Here is a 16,056-nt window from a genome sequence, read left to right on the forward strand (position 1 = left end):
GTTTATGGTGGGAGTGGTCTGGGAAAGACCCTTGTGACTCCCCTTCCCTGTTCTTTGCATAGCAGCACCCGTGGGCACTGGCTGACTGTGGCCACAGGTGGGGTGTCAAGCACTGAAGGCTGTGAAGTGTCTGATGAGTTCGGTGATTCGCCCCAGCCAGAGCATGAACACAGAGGCCCTGGCACCTGCCAGAGTTTCCATATCCAGAGCAGGCAGAGGCCACACCCCACTGATGGGTTTTTCAGGAGGCAGAAGGGAGAGGAAGAGGATTTTGTCTCATCCTGTTCCAGGAGCTGTGTTTGCTCAACACGTTGGTTACTCAGACAGTAGGTGGATATTTCGAATCAAGAAATGGGCGGGGACTTATTTGCTGGGTGAGAAGAGGAGGAACCAGGTCTGCTTATCTGTTAGTGTGTGTGTCTGTGTGTGTGTCTTGAAATGAAAGAAAACCCCACAATACTACACCCAGAAGATGAATGATCTGCTAGTGGGGGGTAGAGAAGTCGTTTTTGGTTTGTGGCATCCTTTGTCCTTTGTGAGTTTGTCATTTTTGTGTAATTCCCACCAGCACTGGAAAGGAAAATTCCAATTCTGGATTCTTTGTATGATCATCTTGCGTTTCTTCTTAAATGTAATTTTTTTTTAGGTCCAAGGCAGTTGTCTGGAGGTAAGTTTACTTTCGTGTAAAATCCTTGAAAGGTGTGCGTACAAAGGGTCTTTTTAAAGTTTATGGAAATGCGCGTTATGAAAAAAAACATTGAGAGGCTTAAATGTTTGTTTCCAGCAAAATAAACTTGCCTTTTGAATTTGGTTTTTCTTCAAGCTTTTCCAAGCATCCTCTGATCTCATTAGGGGGTGTTTATTTTCTCTCTGTGACAGAATGAAAAATAGTGTCCTTTGTGTCTTCCAGACTTTGGGGAAGATGCCGGTGTGAAGTATCATAACGCATTGCATCCTAAAGCAGGAAGTGTGCAAACCTTTGTTAGTCCCAGTGAAATGCCACCTTGAACGTTTGCCACCCCATTTTCTTCTTTTTGCTTAGGAAAGGATGATTTGTGGCATGATCTAGCCCAAAGGGTAATGTAACAGTTTTATTGAGAGTTGAGTAGATAGAATTAGATCGGAGAACTGGAATAATCTGTGGTGTACAACTAAACCTTGTTACCCAGTTTGAGCACAGTCTGAGTAGTATGTACCCAGAAAAGGATTCTCCCACTATCCCAATGAGATTTTGTTTACTGATAATTTGTGCTTTAGTCATCATCACATTAGTTTTCCAGGAGGTATTTTCTCTCTCTCTCTCTCTCTCTTTTTTTTTAATGTTTATATTTGTTTGAAAGGCAGAGTTACAAAGGAGGGAAGGGGGAGAGAGAGAGAGACGGAAATCTTCCATCCACTATTTCACTGGCCAGGTGGCCGTGGTGGCTAGCACTGGGTCAGGCTGAAGCTGGAGGTTAGGAGCTTCATTGGGGTGTCCCATTGGGTCTCCCATGTGGGTCTCCCATGGGGGTCTCCCATGTGGATAGCAGGGGCTCAAACACTTTTTTCATCTCCTGCTCTTTTTTTTTTTTTCATACCATGAGCAGGGAGCTATATTGGAAGTGGAATAGTTGGGACCCAAGCCACTACCCATATGGATGCTGGAATCAGAGGTGACCGCTTAACCTGGCCACCTAGGAGAGGCTCATGAGTCCTATTGCTTCTCACTTCCTTCCTTAAGCTATTCTGAAAATTACTGTGGTTCTCCTCCCGGAATTAATGACGAGTCTAAAATAGGGTTCTTCTCTCTTAACATCATCCCATGGTGAATGCAAAGTGGAAGTTTTTGCCTGTGTCATTTGGGAAGACAACTTTTATAGCAAGATCTTTTAAGGGAAGTGCCTCTGTGGTAACATGGGAGGGTGGGGTGGGGTGGAATGCTAATCATCTTCCATCTACTGCTTCATACCCTAAAATGCCAGAAGCAGCCAGGCCAGGCCAGGCCAATCAGGAACTCAATCCAGGTTTCCTACCCACCCCAGCACTTGAGCCGTCGTCTGATGCTGCTGCCCAGGGTGTGTGTTAGCAGGAAGCTGAACTGGAAGCCAGGGAGCTAGGGCTAGAGCCAGGCACTCTGATTTGGATCAGGATCTCCCGGGTAATGAGCTCCTAGCTGTGCCAAATCCACCAAGAAAACGTAAAGGAGCATATTTTAAAACTTTTGTTGTTGTCAGTGTTTTGCCGATTGACTGGCAGAGGTCACCGTTTCCAACACGAGAAGACCAACGTATGATGGGTGATGTGCAGCTGACCCTAATTCCTTGTGCCCATGGCCGTGAATTCCTGCTGGGTGAAGGGCTCCCACAGGCTGTTGCGTGTTCTTCTTACTTGCATTGTTTGCCACGCTCCTGTGCATCCTGGATCCTGTGTGAGTACATCTCCCACTGTGACTTGCTTGTATTAACTCCCATGATGCAGGGAACATGTTAACTTTGATGGAGTCATGTGTGGGTCTGCCTTTTTGATTCAAGGTTGGTGCTTTTTTCTGCCTTGTTTAAGAAATCCTTGGCCATCTTAATGTTATGAAGATATTTCCTGTATTAAATTTCATTGATTTAGTGTTTAGCATTTAATACCTAGGTGCAGAGACCATCCAAAATTAATGTTTGTGTGCTATGATGGAAAGAGCTGAATTCAGGGAAAAAAAATATATTAATGTGGAAACAATGGTATTACCCACTTTCTTGTAGCCCTTGACCCCTCGTGCCCTAGTCAATTATGTAAAGATTACCAAAATAAAATAATGTTTTAAAAATAGCTGAATTAATTTCCTTGCATTTGGCCGTGATCCTGCCTTTTGAAGACTGTCCTTCCTGACTCTGTGACTCATTCTGCATTCTTACAGGTGTAGCTCTGCTCCTGTGTATTCCGATAACGTTCTGTACTGGTTGAGTTACTATGTATTAATGAATCTTAGTACATCATTTTCTTGTTCATCAATTGATAGATAAATCCCAATCCCCCTAAATAAGGTTTTGGAATTTTGATTGGGATTGCATTTGTTACATTATATTATTGACACTGATTATCCACTACTCCGACCCAAGCCTTCAGGCTCAGGTTGAATGGGTCTGCTGTTGGCGGGCACCCCTCTCTTGCTTCTGATTTCCAAGGGAAATTTCTCAGTACTTAACCATTGTATGATGCTTGCTGTAGTGTTTTTCTTCTGCTGGGTGATCGAATGGAGAAAAGTGACCTTCTTTCCTAAGGATTTCAAATCCTGAGTGCTCTCCTTCCCCCAGATGTGTTTTCTGCATTTGTTCCCATGACCGTCTGATTTTTCTGTTTCAGACTGTTATTTGAGAAATCCCTCCTCTCTATACGTTTTGGACCTACTGAGTATTTGAAACAATCGCTCGGGTCAGTATGATGACTACCAGATTCTGGTTGCTAGACTTTTCGGTAGGGTTTTTGTGTCTTTTTTTGTCTACATTCATGAGAAATGAGTTTCTGATTTTCCTCTCTCATGTCATCTTTGTTGTTAAAAATTGGACCTTGAAATATTTCATTTCATTCTGAAACTCTCCGAGGAGTTAAAAATATTAAGTTAGCATTGAGCGTTGAAATAGAATTATTTATTCATGTGTGTAGTCCAGGGAATGTTAAATATTTGGAAATTATCTTCCTTTAGAAAAATTCAAGTCATGTTCAGAATGCTTTCAGTTTTGCTAACAATGATGATTCCTTTATATAAACGGTCTGATGGAAAAAGTTTTCTCCAAACTATCTTTCTAAAACTGTTGGTGAAGCATGCTTTTTAAGATAACTGGATTGCAAGCTGATTCGATATTCCACTCCAATCTCTAAATTAAATGTCAGTGTGGAAAGAATTTTTCTCATTTTGGATAACCCGTGGCATTAATAGTTGAAGCAGTGAGTCATTCATATTAAGCAGTCTGTTTTCTAAAAATAGTTTTCACTCTGTAGCGTGCAAGACAAGTGTTTTAAGTTAAAGTAGAACTCTAAGTAAAATATGATGTAAATGATGTACAACATGAGGCCCTTTCAGAGAGTTGATGAAAAAATGGAATTAAAAGATAAGCTTGTTTTGTTGCATAAACGTTTTGACCTATTTCCCATGAAAGCCTTTTGCGTATCTTAAAGTCGGGAGCAGTAAGATTTGCAGGAGAATCAAGTGTAAGTCTTGGGGGAAATTTCAGGCACCCAACAGTTAACTCCAGTTAACTCCTATCTCTTCACTGCCCCCATGTGAAACTACTTTTCCAGGATTTCATTTTGCTTCTCCTCTCCGAAGGGTGTTCCAGTGTAGGTTAAGAGACTAGGCAGATGACTCATCTGTCTGTGCAGGTGTGGTCTGTTTACAGCACACCTGCCTGCAGGTGTCACTGCCCGCAGCTGGTTCAATTTTCATTTGCAGCTGGAAACTTCAGAATGTTTCCCTTTCATCTCTGCATTGACCTGAAAATCTCTAAAGCTTTTTGACTTGAGATTTTGCTTCAAGACAGATGACGCATTAATACGACTGTGATAGCTCTGGTGTTGGCACTCAAGAAATTATCCAGGAAGAGTGCAAAAGAGAATCTATTACTCTGTGTCTGCTTCCAGCAGAGGGAAACTTGCATACAGAACAGTCCCCATAATGCTGAGTTCTGACTGTGCCAATTCATTCAATCCACCCCAGCACCATGCTGTTGGTCAGGATTTGCTGTTGCTGCGCGCGGTGTCAATGAATGTTGACTCTACGTTGATGTCAAAGACAAGTCCATTGGATTTCCTGGGTCCTGATTGTCATTCATCCTCTCCCTCTGTAGAACAAAAGGGTTGCACCTTGCCAATAGGATTTTATTCAGTGAGAAGCGCTGGGTTCATGCAAGTGTCTTGAACACTTGCAGTGTTGTGGCACAAAGTGATCTTTGAGAGAAAAACTCCCAGGGAATTGTGCATTCGAGGTGGCTGTTTGTAGAATGGGAACTTGAAGGCAAAAGGAAGACTCATTTTTTTTTTTCACTTCTTCTGCCCCTGTGACTATCCCCACGACTGTTACCAAGGGAACAAATGCGTGCAGTCAAGTGTATTTCCACCGAGTTGCATTTTTTAGTAGCGTATTCAACAGGTTGATCCTACTAAACACACATCCCGTGTTCTTAGGCAGTGCCTATGAGGAAGATGGAAGTTTGGGTTTTGTCAACAGATATGGGTGGAGGCAGAGGTACTTCTTAGTTCTGCTGCAGCCTGGCTCTAGGTGCCTGCTCAGTCCAGTATGACACTGTCCCAGGAGACTTCAACAACTTCACGCGATTAAAACATTTATTTTCGATACTAAAAAAAATTCCAAACCCGTGCATTTTTGTTTTCATCATACACATTTTCTGAATTTTCCAAGCCTCCCTACGCGGTCAGGAGCACTCTCTCCAGCCCCCACCATGTCGTCAGGAGCCCTAAATGGTCTTGGTGGCGCTGAGATAAAGTTGAATAGTCGCAGGTATTTCCAGATGGGCCAGTGTTGAGGTCTTGTCCTCCAAGTGTGAGCTTTGTCGGGCATTGTGCTTTAGCGTGTTGGATGGATTCCAAACACTTGGGTCAGAGAGTCCCCTGGGCGGCTTGCAGTTGTGAAACACTGGGGCTGCTTTTGGGGGTGGTGGTTTTCCTTCTTCAACATGCACCCTGGAGCTTCTCTAACAGTCTTAGACACTGGCAATTTTTTTAGGGTCTCATCCGGGTCTCCTTTTCATCCCACTGTATTTCTTCCTGGGCAGTCCCTTTCTGTCCTGGTTCTCAGCCCCAAGTTGTCATCTCCAGCCCAGGACCACCGCCCCACCCCCCCACCTTAGGCTTTGGAGGTGTGCATCCGTGTCATTCATGGAGTCATCTCTGCTCAGCTCTGCACACCCGGATCTTGCCCTGTGCGCATGGCCTGTGACCTCACCACCCACCCATCTGATCACTCAGCACAGCAACAAGTCAACCACCAGTCCCACCCGTTTGCCTCTTGCTGAACAGGTTGTTAGTTTGTTTCTAACATTCTGAGAAAGTACCTTGAGCTAGCGAAGTCAGGAGGTGCAGGATGACAAGCGGTGTCTCCTGTGTCTCGTGCCGCCCTACCCCCAATCCTTCCTGCCGAAGGGAACACGTTGAATTCCTGTATAACTGCTTTTTCTGTTAGTCACCATCCTGTCTCAGAGGCCTGTGTTTGTGCTCTGATTTCCTGGTTTATCAGCTCTGAGCACCGTCTGCTGATTTCCTGCCGTACTCTGCCATCTCGCCTTCCTCGTTTGCCCAACATACTGATGCAATTTTTAGTTCCTCCATTTCAGCCACTTAAGTCATGCAGTTGTATTTTATAGCTCGTACTATTCATTACCCAGAGGTGGCATCACTCCGTTCTGGTTTCCAGGGTGAGCATTTTGGCCCTTGTTGAACTTCCCTCTCACAGCTTCTGTGGCGTGCGCTGCCTGCCCAGTGCTAGTTACCTTGGTAGCATTGACTTGATAAATCCGTCTATGTGCTTTTCCCTTGGAACCTCGAAGTCACTGCCCTCGCTGCTTTGGCATCCAGCGTTGTTGATGGTAAGTGTGCACCCTGTGTCTGCTTGCTGCTTTCTCTTTGGAAACCTGCAGGATCCTCTTTCACTCTGTGGGCATTTCTCTGTGTGGCGTTCACTCGTGTTCTTTTTATTACCCATTCATTCTCTATTGTTCTATCAGTTTTTTTTAAGCCACTATCTCTTTTCACTTTTTTTTTTTTTTTTGGAGGGGGCCGTTCTGTTAGCTACTGGACGGTGGCTAAACTGAATAATATCATTTAGGTGACTGTATTTTCTCACTCAAGATCCCTTCAGTTTCACTTTTTAGGCTTTACTATTTTGATATTCTTTTGTTGTAAATGCAACTGCACAGGATGCACATCTATATGCATTTCAAGGTGGTGCTCAGGGCTGGACCATCCACAGGGAGTTAGAGCTCTGACTTCAGTCACATATTCGGGCAAGAGTTTGGCTGTGCTGCAAGACCAGCAGGCGCTGAGTAGGCTTTCAGCACAGCGTTCTTGGCCTCTTGCATCCTAGTTTGAGTTTGTGAAGCCGTTCATCTCCTAGATGCTTTTTTCTATTCGTTGCGATTTAGGGTGTTGTTTCCTCTCAGGAAGTCCTCTAAGCCTCTCTCACCACAGATCTTCTCAGATGAGGTAAACTGATTAATAGCTAACAGAGGGCAAGGGCAATTCTTTTCTTCTCTATGTTGGGATAGAGGATCTTCCTTCTGTTGGTTCGCTCCCTAAGTGGCTGCCATGGCTGGAGCTGAACCAATCTGAAGCCAGGAGGCAGGCACTTCTGGGTCTGAGCTGCTGTTGATTCTTGTCTTTTGCAAGTCGGCAAAGGATGACCAGTCGTCTTTCATTAGCCTCACAGCCCTGCTGAGGTTCACGCTCACAAATTTCCTGGCCCTCCACAGAAGTCCAGGCAGGGGTAGGGCTAGGAAGTGTGGTTATCAATGTGTGTGGTAATGATAACTGCCGTTGAAGGGCACGGTTAGAGTGGGAGCGTGTTGGATCTGCGTAGGCACATTGTTGCTGTATTTGGCAAGGGAGGAGTAGTGAAAAACCTCCTATTGAAATGGAAACCTCTGGGCATGACTTAAAGGCATATTTAAGTGATTTATCAGAATGTGATTTAAAAATGTTTTTCCCCTGTATTGATGTATAGCCATCAGTGAAAGTAGAAATTGGTAAAGAACCCTAAAAATAAATCTACTGGATTTATCTACATATACCTCTTCTGTGACTGCATTAAATATGTGAACTCTATCAAGTCTTTCCCCTGTAAAAATTTTTTTCTTTTCTTTTCTTTTTTTTTTTTTTTTCTAGCGCTAACATTATTATTTGCTCATTCCTGGGGCGACTTTGTGTCCTGAGTTTTGCTGGGCTGTCTGGACTCGGAACACTGTCACACGCCATCGGTCTTCCTGTTGTCTGTATTCATGATCTGTTTTGTTTCTTGTGTGTCTTGTTTTGCTGTTTTAAAGAAGACCAGGTTTCCTAGTCTTTCTTCACCTGCTCCTCTTAAAACCGAGGGAAAGAAAAGCAGACTGCGGGTCAGCTTCATCATGTGACTTATTTCCTTCCATGAACTTTGTTTAGTTGTTGTTTGGTTGCCTATTTTTCCGATTAAGATTTTTAATTTGATTTTTTTTTTTTTTTACTCTTTTAGGTGTTATTTTTAATCAATAAGTAATACATGGGCATCTTCATAAATGGTTCACGTGTCAGTGTTTACAGTGGGGAATGGTCAGTTCGGGCTAGTTAACATATCCATGCCCTCACATCCCTGGCTGGTGTTGGTGGTGTTGGTGCTAGAATCTGGACTCGCAGCAACTTATTTGTGACGGTCATCCTAGGGTGGCCTGGATGAACCTGGACAGACGGTGATGCTGAAATATTCTCTATATTTAATTTCCTCATTTCATTCATCTGGAACGTCCTCTGAGTGGCTGTTAGGTTTGAAGACTTCTCAGTTCATTCAGTCAGAACCTTCTCTGAGTGTGTGTTAAGCTTGAACATTGTCTAGACGTTGAGGAGAAATACAGAACAAGGAGGCGCCCTCTTGTCAGGACACTCACCCTCCAGGAACTGGCACATCAGCGGCCGCCTCTATGCTTCCTCAGCACCGGTTATTATCAAGGGAAAATGTCTCAGGCCAGCAGGGGCTGTTTTCTCAGGATGAGGCTGGGAGGAAATTCTCTGGGCTTCCTTTTCCGTTTTTAATCAACAAGGCTTGTCTGTGACTTTAAATCTTCAGTTGAGGGCAGGCACTGGAACATAGCCATCACTGCTGCTTGGGATGCCTGTCCCATGTGAGAAGGGTGCCTCCGTTCCGGCTATGCTGTCACCGCTGATCCAGCTTCCTAATGATGCACACTTTGGGAAGCAGCAGCTGATGGTCCAAGAACGTGGCTTCCTGCCGCCTGTGTGGAACAAGCAGGTGGAGTTCCAGGCTCCAGGCTTCAGTGTGGCTCAGCCCCAGCTGTTTTGGACATTGGAGGAATAACCAGGGCGTGGAAAACCTGGAGATATCCCTCTTGCTCTCTCACTCTCCTATACATATCAATCAGTCAGTCTTCATGGTAGGGGAGGGACGGCACAATGGTTCAATTGGCTAATCCTCTGTTTGTAAGCGCCAGAATCCCATGTGGGTGCCAGTTCATGTCCTGGCTGCTCTGCTTCTCATCCAGCTCCCTGCTTGTGCCTGTCCCTGAGAAAGCAGTCGAGGATGGCCCAAAGCCTTGGGACCTTGAACTCACATGGGAGACTGGAAAGAAACTCCTGGTTCCCGGCTTTGGATCGGCTCAGCTCCGGCCGTTGTGGCCACTTGGGGAGTGAACCAACAAATGAAAGATCTTTCACTCTGTCTTTCCTTATCTCTGTAAATCTCCCTTTCCAGTACAAATAACTAAATCTTTTTAAAAAAGAAGTATTCATTAAGTAGGAATCAGTCTATAGGATTGGTCAAATTAGTCTTTAGAAATAGTGCATAAATTATTCCATAGAACACACCTTCAATTAAATGCTATTCAGTGGAATTATTCTGATAGAATGGCTCATGATTCTGTAGAAATAGTCTGAATTATCCTATAGAATAAACCTTTTTCTGAAATTCCATTCATCTCACCTCCTGCATCTCAGCAGAGCAGATACTGACCACTGCAGCCACCTGCGTGCTTGTCTGCAGATCCCCAGTGGGGACACTTGGTCAAGTCCAGAAATATGAAGTTAGCAGTCTCCTTGGAGATGAGCCTGTGTCCAGTCTCCAAGGAGACATGGGCGTGGTTTCTGTGTGCTGCTGAACTGCTCTAGGAGCCCATTGTGATGTGGGTTATGATGCCCACCCTGGAGCTGATGTAGGTCACACCCACCCTGGACCTGGCAATGGGAAATGTCTGAAGGGTGGACAGCTGCTCCCAGGCTTCCTTCTGTGTCTTTGGAAGCTCTTTGGCAACTCCCGTCTGTTTCTCTGTGGTCTCCTTGCTGCTGGGCTTGCTGTGTTCCTGGCAGCTGCTGTCCTCAGGTGGAGGGTGAGCCACGTCCTTTGTGATCACGGACGCATCCCAGAGATGTGGATCAGCATTCACCACCTCTCGGGTGTACAGAATGTCAAAGAGGTTAAACAGGCAAGGAGGTCATTCAGACAGGTACATATCTGTATGAACTTGGCTTTAGTGTGGTTTTGTGTATTTTTAAAAAAGATTTCTTTGTTTTTATTGGAAAGGCAGATTGACAGAGAGAAGGAGAGACAGAAAGATCTTCCATCTATTTCACTCCCCAGATGATTGGGATGGCCATTGCTGAGCTGAGCTGAAGCCAGAATCTTCTTCTGTGTCTCCCATGCAGATTCAGGGTTCTAAGGACTTGGGCCATCCTCCACTAGCTGTCCCAGGCCATAAGCAGGGAACTGGATGAGAAGTGAGGAGCAGCCAGGACATGAACTAGGCCCATATGGGATCCCAGCACTTGCAAGAGGAAGATTAGTCAGTTGAGTTTATGCAGGGCCCCAAGTTTTGTGTATTTTTATGCTAATAAAAGAGCAAAGCAGTAGCATTTTGCTCTTCCAGAATACTGGGAAGCTGTCTGTGCATTCTCCTACCATTGGAGAGAACATGCTTACATTACATGTCCATCTGAGTTGTCATACTTTAACATGTTATTTTACTGATAAAAGTTACTTAATTTGTTCCCAATATTTTTTAGAGGAGGTAAGTTTCATTAAATCCTATTTCCTCAGAGATTGGATGAGAAAAATACAATTCTTGTCTCTGCAGCATTGGCACTTCCCAGCGGCCGGCTTTGCTTTGTAGAGTGGCCTCTGGCGAGCAGCAGATTTTTCATTTGATTACTGTCTAAATTGAAAGTTTGACAGCTGTGTCCTTGTGGCCACCCAACGATTCTTTCTCCATGCACTAAATAGCCAGAGAACAAGCTGTACAAAAAAAAAAAAAAAGAAAAAGAAAAGAAAAGTTAATAGATGTGTGTCTCAGTGACAGGAACCTGCTCCAGAGTGGTAATGAATTCGGTGAGAGGAAGATCAGCATCTTCAGGGCTCTCACCTAAAACTCCACCTTGAGGTGGCAGGGTTTCATGTTGGGACTCTGTTTTTCCCCCCTTAGGGAAATTACTAAATACAAACTATTTATCCCATCTGTGGGATGTATCCCGTTTTGTTTTAAGTCTTGCTTGATTGGGGGAAGGGGCGGGTGGAGTTTCCCCCTGTCCCGCTGCCCCCGACCAGGCACAGGTTCAAGGATGCACTGGAAGGACACAGACGAGCACGAGGGCATCTTGGCAGCAGCACTCAGGGCAGAGAGTCTAACAGGTGCAGGTGGAGTTACGAGGAGCCCCCGTGCAGCTTCCTGTGCTGAGGAGATCACATCTGATCCTGCTGCAAAAGTGGGTTCTCCAGGGGAACCCACCTGAGACTAAGCAACTGGGCTTTTTATTAGGGAGAGAGTACCCTGCGTACTGTGTGGCATCAGCCCCTGCAAATGCCAGGCTGGCAGGAAGAAGGTGGGTGTTCCCCATAAATCGCATTGTGGATGCAGACTGCCGATGCACAACAAACAGCCTCATCAGTAATGTGGAGCTCTCTGGTAAAGGCTTCCAGGCGCCAGGCCAGGGCCCACCTGGCAGGAAGGCAGTGCTGGCATTTCCTGCTCAGGTCTGCGTTTCACTTTCACAAACAGATTGCAAAATATGCTGAGGCTGGAGTTGGTACTGGTGGTGCTTGACGGTGTGATGGCTTTTCTGGCCCCTTGTCAACCTCAGACTGTGTTTGTGTCCTAAGGTTGTCAGGAGGCAGAGATGGGCACGTTGGAGAACTCCTTGTGGAAGGGGTGCTGTAGATAGTTCGTGCAGAATGGAGTTAGAGGGTGTTTATTTTGGTGCGCCTGCCCCCCAATTTTGAAACATATGCTGAGTTGTTCTCTAAGACACATTTTTCCAACTTTTTAAAGACCCCAGATCCATGGACCAAAAATGTTTTACACCCAAATCACCGTTTAACTCCATTTCCATGAGCCTTCTGTAGTGTCCTCATTTGATGAAGATGCTGTACCCTTATTTCTTTAAAGACTTCATGAGCCAAATGCTCTTGAATTACAATTCAGTTATCCTCTGGTTACATGTGAGACACGTAGGCAGCTGCTTCCAGCACTCTCAGCCTCAGGTGCTTCGCAGGTTAGCCTGGGTCTGTCCAGAGATGTATCGTGTGTGAGGATGATGGTAAATGCTGCTGTGTCCTGAATGTGTGTGAAAACTGGATTTGGGGTATTTTCACCAACACGCATGCACACACCCCCATCAGTCACCTCATGCTTGACTGCAGTAACACAAAGGCATGTTGTTGCACACATTAACGCATCCAATGCAGATAGTGAAGACCCAGAGAGTTGGTGAGTAGGCCAATGCCCAGCTTCTCATCAACACAGAGTCTGTCAGAAAGTGTATCCAGCTGTCATCCAGCTGGTAGAGAAGGATGACAGGGGACGGGGGGCGGGGGGCAGGGCAGGGGCACACCCTCCAGGCGGGGAGAGCAGACACTCACACCAGTCTGTAGGCAAGAGTGAGCTGTAGAAGCCCAGAGAAGGCGTCGAAACCACGTGGGGACAGCCAGCAGGCAAAGCAGCCGGGACCAATGAGCTGCTCCTGGCCCTGGGCCAGGTGCACAGGGAGCGATGCACATTCTCCCATGTCTGCCCATCTTGTCACAGTCATCGTCAGCTGGCCCTGCTTGTGAATTCCCCGCTTTACTTTCTCTGGTCACTTTATACCTAACCCTTTTCACCTGCTTCTTCTCACATCTCCATCCCAGGCCTGCCTCCCACCAAGAGAGACCAGGTCCACTCATTTCTCTCCATGAGCCAATGTGGCACTGTCTTTCGCCACGTTGCATTGTCTTCAGCCTGCACCACTTGCTTTCGTCTCTGGACTGATTTTTTCCACACAGTGAAACATCTTCTGTCTAGTCAGATTGTTTGTTTTACTGTTGAACGTTAAAGGTTCCTTATGTATTCCAGATGTGAGGCTGTTGTGGAAATATTTCCCCCAGTCCACAACTTATCATTTTCGTCTTTTCATTCGCTTTGTTGGTCTTTGGCAGAACAAAAGGTTGTCATTTTGACGAGGCCGTAATTTATCAGCTTTACTTTTTATTGATCATGCTTTCCATGCCTGATCAATGTCTCAGATCCCAAAGATTCTCTCCTTTTAAAACTTTCTTCCCTAAAGTTTTACAAGTTCCACATCTAGGACATGGCAGAGATTTAACAAGTATTCTCTCTCCCGCACATGGACAACCTCCCCTCCTCCAAGATCAGTGTCCCCTTGCCAGAGTAATGCATTGGTTACAACGGAGGAACCCACCCCGTCGCATTGAAATCACTCGAGATCCGTAGTTTACATAGCGCAATTGATTTTTGCATATTGATTTTCTGCCCTTTGACCTTGCTGAGCTCATTTATTTGGTGGATTACTAGGGATCAGCTATCTAGATAATCCCACCATCTCTACCTAAGGACACTTTCACTTCTTCATTTCTAGTCATGTGCCTTTCATGGTATTTTTTTTTTTCCTTAACTATTGCCCTGGCTGAAACTGCCAGTATGACATCTAATAGAAATTGTGGAAATGGACACCCTTGCTTTGTTCCTAGTCTTACAAGGGCAGTCTTTAGGGTTTGTTTTGTTTGCCATTAAGTGTAATGTTAGTTGTAAGCTTTTTGTTTTTTGTTTCTTGTTTCAGCTTGAGCACACTTTATGTGTGGCTTTCTGAGACTTTTCCCCATGAATTTTGCCCAGTGTTCTTCTGCGTTAGTGACTAAACATCACTGGGTTTTGGTGTTGTAGCCTAACATGGTGTATGACGTTAGACTGAGTACAAGGGTATGATTGACCAAGTGGGAGTTGGAGTGATGTTTACTTTGTAAATTTCCAGACAAGTATTTGCAGTATTATATTTGGCTCAGCTACTAAGTAAAAAAGTAAAAAAAAAAAAAAAAAAAGCCTTCGGTTGATTAACCTGAGTCTATTAATCCTTGTTTAAATGACTTTTAATGTTGGAAATTTCATTGCTGTTATTAATGAACATTTAATTGCACTTGTGAGTTTGAAAATGAGTATAAAAATGTGCATTTTTTTTCTAAATCTTCTAATCAAGAGAGCTCAGTTGATGAATCACCCATTACAGAGAGCTCTAGTTCAAAGAGTAATCCATCTTTATCCCATTTTTTTTCACTGCCGCCCTTGCAACAGAAGTTGTAAATTACGAAGTTATCTCGGGCCATTAGTTTTGGAATTAGTCTAAGGGGCGTCTCGGATGATGAATCCTTCTTTGAGGTAGAACACGTTTAAATATTTTTTTGTGTGTGTGCATGCTTCCAGAGAGCTGAAAACCCTCAGTAATTCATCTGTAAAATTAAATCTAGGCGACACTGTTTCCCTCCTAATTCTTGGATTCTGGTGCACCCTTGAATAGTACAGCGCTGATCCGTTGGAAATAGGTTGGACGTGTTGAAGTCTGAGAGAATCTGTTCTCCTGACTCATCTCTCCCCCACCCAGATGGTGTGGCACTGTGGCCGGGCTCTTTCTCACACACCCCGGCCCTCACTGCCAGCTCCGAGCTCTTGTTCCCTTGAACTTGGCAATGTCAGCCTACGTGTGCGCATTGTCATCCTCCAGGAGTTTGAAACTGCTTTGGGGAGGAAATATTGTGAAGTGCAAGGGATAAATACAAAATACTTCCTGATAGTCACCAGTGCCTTTGGATTACGACTCCCCACTTGAACAGAAAAACATATTGCCAGATGCAAGATTAGTCCCAATAAACTGCTTATGACTGTGACTTGGTGTCTTCCAGGCATTTTAAATTCCCTTTTAAACAGTCATTCCCTGTGCAATTTGAGGTGCGTATGAAAAAGTTTAGTTCACCTGGGAACTTTTTCACTTCTGATTCGATTTTCTGTTTCTTTGAGTCCTGCCAAAGGTTGTTCATTTCAGCTCTGACCCCCTGTGTAACAGTGTAATGGCTTCTAAGGGTCCTAAGTGAGGCGTCCTCTCCTGAGCAAATCCAGGAGGCACATTGGGTTTCCCAGGAATTTGTTACTTTATTATGTAATTGCTCTAATGCATCTTAGTATTATGTGGAAAGGTGAGCTTTTTTCCATCTTGGGTGTTCACATTAGGTTTCCTTTTGAATGTTAAGACTTTTTATCCTTTGAAAGATTTGTTTGCTAAAAAGCACGCGTTTGGGGTGGAGGTGGGGATGGAGAGAAGAGATGGCTTCTGTCCTCTGGTTCACTTCCCAGGTGGCAGTCAACAGCCAGGACAAGGCTCAGGTCAAAGCTGCAGCCAGGAGCTCCATGGGGGTCTCATCTCTAATAGGGATGTCAGGGGCCCAAGCACTTGAGCTGTATCCGGCTGCCCCCCAGCTGCCATAGCCGGGGGCTGGATCAGTAACCGGAACTTGAACCAGGACTCTAACATGTACGTTTCAGCCTTTGAAAGGAAGGAGGTTACATGCTACCTCTGAGATCTCAAAGCAGTTGTTGGTGTGTGTATGTGTGTGTATGTGGGTGGGGGGGGGTCAGTGATAGGGCCGTGGACATTTCAAGAAGCCCCCTTTTGTTATGGCACTGACGATTCTCTTTCTTGTCGTAACAGTTGCTAGCATGTCCGCATTTTGGCCCCTTTAAGAACCTCTGGGCTTTGTCGTGTCTCTTGTTTCTTCTCCCTAGTTAGGTGGCATATTCCTTGAAGAAAGGCGTGCTTCAACCTTTCCGCTGTGCTCCCACAGCGAGAATTACTGAAACCCAGTGTTAGAGGAGTGACCTCTTGATGCTGTTGATGTACTTAACCGGCTGGCTCCCTTCCTTGCTCTGCAATAGCTCGTAGCCTGCTAGGAGGGGAGAACATGCATGGAAATGCATGATAGAAAACATATGGTCAGAGACATAGGGAAAGACATAGCCAGGTGTGTGCCAGAAGACCAAGAAGGGTAGAAGGACAGAGAGGCAGATG

General features: G+C 45.1%; 1 protein-coding gene across 1 annotated transcript in view; it reads left to right on the forward strand.

Annotated features, from left to right (window-relative positions):
- Positions 1-505: 505 nt before the first annotated feature.
- CSGALNACT1 (chondroitin sulfate N-acetylgalactosaminyltransferase 1) overlaps positions 506-16,056 on the forward strand; it is a 56,089-nt gene continuing 40,538 nt past the window's right edge. The window contains exon 1 of the mRNA XM_040971306.1: positions 506-667. The gene's annotated coding sequence lies outside the window, so the exon portion shown is untranslated. The remainder of the gene's footprint in view (positions 668-16,056) is intronic.

This window comes from Ochotona curzoniae, unplaced genomic scaffold, assembly GCF_017591425.1.
Source record: "Ochotona curzoniae isolate NIBS_2020 unplaced genomic scaffold, NIBS_Ocur_1.0 contig_21, whole genome shotgun sequence".
Classification (NCBI taxonomy): Eukaryota; Metazoa; Chordata; class Mammalia; order Lagomorpha; family Ochotonidae; genus Ochotona; species Ochotona curzoniae.